Here is a 6163-nt window from a genome sequence, read left to right as displayed (position 1 = left end):
TATTTTTCAATAGCTAAATTATAACAATGTTTAAAACACCAAAAGGGGTTCCCTCCCAAAATGGGTTAACGCAAACCTCAGCAAAAAGAAAAGGACAATATCGATGGCCTCCAACTGTAAAGTGCAAGACCACTAAAGGTTTGGGTTGTGTACTTACCTTGCCGTGATATAAATAAAATAAAATGCTCCAGTGATTCAAAATAATGATCCTCATTGACTTACATTGTACGCTGAAACAACTCTCAAAGTCACTCCTAGTACGTAAACAAACACAAAGAAAGTTGATTCAGACAATATATTATAGAACATCACCAAAACTCGTACTGCTTTATTTTTAAGGGGCACTAGCCCAAAACAGCTTGTGTCCCCACACGTCTCAAGTTTTGCCATTGACAATGAACGGAGAAATTACGTCGGAATTCCGCTAAATATGACGTAAATTAAACATCAAAACATGAAACGCCATTGACATTAAAGGGAAAATTTACATCATATGTAAACGAGCAAATCAGCTAACCAATCACATGGCAACAGGCATTCTGATTGGTCAGTATGAGATTATGCATGATGATGTATGTTGATAAGAGCTGATAATTCCGCTAAATATGACGTAAATTAAACATCAAAACATTAAACGCCATTGACATTGAAGGGAAAACTTACGTCACATGTAAACGAGCAAATCGGCTAACCAATCACATGTTGGTGGGAGTGCTTGGCCAATAAGGGACCACCATATGTATGTATGTAGCAATGTCAAATGTCCGCTAACATAAATGTATGTACGATGACAAGAGCGCCCCTCATTTCACACGGGTGTGATTTTTAACATACTAGACCGGTGCCCGGCTGTAGAGCACAGAGTCGATAACAATGGAAGTTGGAGATCAAATGACCATGCCCCTGCACCTGGCTATGCAATACCCGTTGTACCCGTGTCAGAGTACCTGTTCCACCCACCCGTGTCCCTTTTATGCCAATATATGGATATTTCTGTATCTGTCTCGCTGTGTCCCTTTATTCCTATGGAGTTCTGTGTCGGGCATGCCCAAATATGGAGTGTTGTGATGTCAGAACAGGCCAGCTCCATATATGGAGCCTGGGCAGGGGCCCTGGGCAGGGGCCCTTTGTGGTGGTTCTGGACAACTGTAGGGCCGACCGACTCGACACCGGCACTGCACTCCCTGTGGGGGTGTGGAACGCGTGTGTCGAATTTGAAGTCGGTGGGGCGAACGATTTTCGAGTTAAGTGCATTACAGCCGTACACATGTACGTAGAGACAGATAGAGACAGGGTGCATTTATATACTGTGTATATACTTGACCGGTTCCTGGCTGTAGACCACCGAGTCGGTAATGATGGAAGTTGGAGATCCATATGCCCCATCCATATGCAATACCTGTTGTGCCAGGGACCCCCATACATTTGTGTTGTTAAAATGTTTAAACAATATTCAAAATATATCAATTTATTCTCAATATTTAGAAAATAACAGATTTAGAGTTTTCATAGACCAGGCCGCTTGTTTTTCTTGCAAAATCTGGCAACACTGGTCACAGCAGCAACAGGAAGAGGAAGTTATGCACACACAAAACAAACAAAAAAAAACAGTGCGAGTTTTGGTGATGTTCCATATTTGTTTGTGGGTTTTTTTTATGTAGGCCTACTAAAAGAGTGACCTTCAGAGCTGTTTCAGCGTACAATGTAAGTCAATGAGGAACATATTTTGAATGATCAATTTCTAATCACTGGAGCAATTCATTTTGATTTCTTCTCCACATTTGGAGTTACATCACGGCAAGGATTAGACCTAGAATGTCTGTGATCATTCATATACTTCTATATGATCTATGTCTGTATACACAGACTTAGATCGGTTGCACCCGCTCCAGGTAAAAATGAAACATGCGCGGCATAAATGTGATAAATGATAAACGTTTGTACTCACCCATTAAATAATTGAAATATTGTCCTCTAGTTTCATATCCATGTGAAAGTTCTGGCACAAAACTTGTATTTAGTCAATTATCTTCACTTTTTCACGAGCTGCATGCAGACAACTTTCTCTCGGGGCGAGGGGCCCGGAATGATCGATGGACAATTCCTGTTGATTACCACAAACGTCATCAGAAATTGACAAATTGCACAAATGTTTGGGGCACACAATTGGCAGGTGGTGATTAATTACCCAGGACCTATCGCAAGGCCTCATATACAAGGCATCATATACATTTGTGCTTCCCTGGTCAATTGGTGATGACGTTTGTGATGATCAGAGGAAGTTTTGATTAATTCAGTCCAGCTGTGAATTCCGGGCCCCTCGCCTGGAGAGAAAGGCCGGGTGCAGCTCATGAAAAAGTGGAGATATTTGACTAAATACACGTTTTGTGCCAGAACTTTCACATGGATGTGAAACTAGAGGACAATATCTCACTCCACGTCTTTGGAATTGCAATTTGGAATGTAATACTGTATGTATGTATGTATGTATGTATGTATGTATGTATGTATGTATGCGGCGGCAGTGGCTCAGGGGTAGAGTGCCTGGATGGTAACCGCAAGGTTGCCAGTTCGAACCCGGGCTCCCCCAGAGTTACTGTCGAAGTGTCCTTGAGCAAGACACTGAACCCCTAATTGCTCCCGTTGTGCTAGTTGGTGCCTTGCATGGTTTCCGCTGCCATCGGTGTATGAATGGGTGAATGTAATGCACAATCTATGTAAAGCGCCTTGGATAAAGGCGCTATATTAATGCACCATTTACCATTTTTGTATGTAACAACATATCCTAGGGCTAGGCAAGGATACACAGCCCAAACCTCTACCAAAGTGGTCATGCCCTTTAAGCATATAGTTTTGCGCTTGAACTTGGAAAAAATATCCACCTTATCATCATGTATATAATCTGTCTCACAAACTCAAAGCTGATACCTGTATTGTTTGTAGCCTGGCTAATAAGCCAGACTCAAATCACACGTGTGCCGGCAGGCAATTTTTCTTTGCCAACGGCTGATTCGCGTCTGGCTTTAGCCAGGCTATATTGTTTGCACCTTCAAGACGATAGGGAAAAGCGGTGGCGGCCATTTTGTGGTTCCTCAGATAGAAAGCCCATTCTTTTTTTTCCCATAGACATTTCTGAAAATATTTATATAAATTATTTTAAGCCTGTAACCAAGCCATCCAGGCTGAATCATAAAACATTTGAAAATATATGTATTTGAATATATAATTATAATATATACTATTATGAAATAAATACCCTTTTTGCGGTTTACAAAATGATGTTCTGAATCACCAGGAGCCTGGGTGGCTTTGGTTCCAGGCTTAAAATAATTTACATAGATACATTCAGAAATAACCGTTATGCGCACGGCTAACCTCAATGGTCTCAAGCCCACTTCTGAAAGTGAGGTCAAAACAAATACAAGTAATGCTTTTGTTATTTATTTCAGTAAATAAATTCAAAAGTGTTGCTTGCATGCATATAGCCTGGCTGGCTGACCAGCATCCAGGTCGCTCCCTATAAAGGCAAATTCACCCTCTACAACCAGGAGTCATCGCCATGTTGGCTTGTATAAGAACATTATAATGGTGTGTAAAACAAAATCTCAAATGTGCCACGGACAAACAAGACCCAAGTCTTTGCCACGGTCTTTGTACGGACATGTTGGTGACCCCTGACTACAATGCTTCGAAAAGGATGAATTGTATTTTGTCGTACGGCAAAATCAAACGATGCATTTTCTACTTTTGCCGCCTTTGTCGTACGACACGGCCGTTCGCCTCAAGGGGGCGATGCGTGGAAATCTCCTCTTTATCACTGTGTTCGCATTATACTATGAAAATAAAAGAAAAACAGGAGGACATTTTTAGGGGTAATAAATGCATACTAGATTTATGAAACACCATCTCCATCTGCTGGCTTAGTATCCCTCTGTACTGTACTCTGTACTGTACTCTGTACTGTACTTAGTATCCCTCTGTACTGTAACCGTCTGCAGTTATCAACCTGCTATTAAAAAGATTTCAGTTTATTCACCACACTGGCTCCGCCTCGCTTTCTGTGAACTTGTAGATCGGCTATTTTCAAATGGCCAAAATGTATATAGGGTTGCAGTGGTGGGGCTCCGTACGATAATGTATCTTTTTTTGTTAATAATCAAACTACACTATGCTTTTTGTTGCTTTTAGTTCTGCTTTCAACACCATTCAACGGCATCACAAGGAACTGCATCACCTCAACATCCCTCCACTCATCCACTGGACTCAACTTTTTGAGTAATAGAAAACCAACAGTTAAAGTAGGTACATCATTTTCATCAACTGTTATCACCAACACAAAGGGGCCCCTCAGGGTTGTGTCCTCATCCCTTCAGTTCACACACCAACATCACATACTTTAACCCATTTTAGGCGGGAACCCCATTTGGTGTTTTAAAGCATTATGTTATACTTTAGCTATTGAAAAATAGCAGATCTACAAGCTCATAGCGCGGCACCGAGTGCCGTGCTATGAGCATCTATCCATTCAAGACTCCATGTAATCTGTACATTAAGGCCATTATCTGTTTCCCTCTCATCTTCTGTTATTATTGTACAAAAGCATTATTCAACCTGTTCTGTTGTACTGTACCTGTACTGTACCGCATGTTTCTACACCATACTGTCCATGCCTAACAGAAACACACTTTTCAGTATTACCCTTATTGCTTCCAAGATCATCGGACTTCCTCCACCCACACTTTCTGATGTGAACGATAAGGCCATCACGCGGTTATCAATGTATTTCGATATCAAATGACACTGATCATCCCCTGTATCGCTTTTTCAACTTCATGCCATCTGGACAAAGATACAGAACGTTAGCGTGGAAAATGTTCCGCTTTAGTGCAACAATGCTGTTGTCAGTTGCATTTGTTTGTTTGTTTTTATTGAAGTGAAACATTTACCATTGTCAGAGTATCTCCTTTACATAATGCTTCATACAGTACTGTAGGTCCACCAAAAAAAAAATAGACAAGACATAATATCGTATCATATTTTCACTATTTCATCCTATCAAAAACATGTTGCATTGAATAAAAAATGTTTTCACTATTTTTAAACATTCATATTTACAGCTCACTCCTATTTGATTCCCTTGTACATCCTATAACAACATTTATGAATATAGAGCATTATTGAAACGTTTTAACACAGTAAAGCCAAGTTAAATCATGCATACGTTTCCTCTAAAGCAAACATCGTCTCTGTCGGGGAGGAACCTAATAATGTCCAAAACTGTCACTTTTCAGGATTCAAATTCAAAAAAGCTTCAAAAGTAGCAGATCTACAAGCTCGAACTTGTGGCTTACTTTTGATGTATTTGTGTGACACTGTGGTGTGACCCAGTAGGACAGCAGCAATGTACTGTACAGTGTTTGTAGAAGAGCAAAACGGCTTCTTCAGACATCAATCTTCTGGTGAATTGAAAAGGGTGGACCCTGGTTGTAAATAAGTGTAATGCTTAATCATGGATCGTCCACTACGTAACAGTTTTTGTATTGACGTTGTGCTTTCATTTGAAATCAATCAATCAATCAATCAATTCATTCGAATGACATGTGTTGACACCAGTGGTGTACAGCAACTAAGTAGATTTACTTAAGTACTGTACCTAAGTACAATTTTGAGGTATTTTATTTGTACTTTACTTGAGTATGTCAAACTTTCCATACATTTACTTGAGTACATTTTGAATATGGGACTTATGGGACAATTGAGTACTTTTTCCACCACTGGTTGACACACAAGTCTATAACGTGTGTCACATGAAAAAAGTACTCAAATGTTTTACTTGAGTAAAAGTATCAATACTGCAGTGCAATGTAGAATTACTCCGTTTCAAGTAAAAGTCCGGAATTGCATGTATATGCATACTTGATACAAAAGTAATTGGCATCAAAATGTACTTAAAAAGTACCAAAAGTAGAAAGTACTTGTAATGTCCCATTTCATGTTTTTAAATGTATAAAACAATGTGTATAGGGCTGAAGTGGTTACTGTATGTTTTGTAATAATAATGAAATTCTACAAAGTAACTAGTAACTAAAGTTGTCAAATAATTGGGAGGTGTACAATTCCAGACTCTACAGTATTTAGCACTGCAAAAGGGGGCATTTGGAAC

The sequence above is a fragment of the Electrona antarctica genome (assembly GCF_951216825.1).
Source record: "Electrona antarctica genome assembly, chromosome: 23".
NCBI lineage: Eukaryota > Metazoa > Chordata > Actinopteri > Myctophiformes > Myctophidae > Electrona > Electrona antarctica.
Note: the sequence above shows the minus strand (reverse complement) of the source record.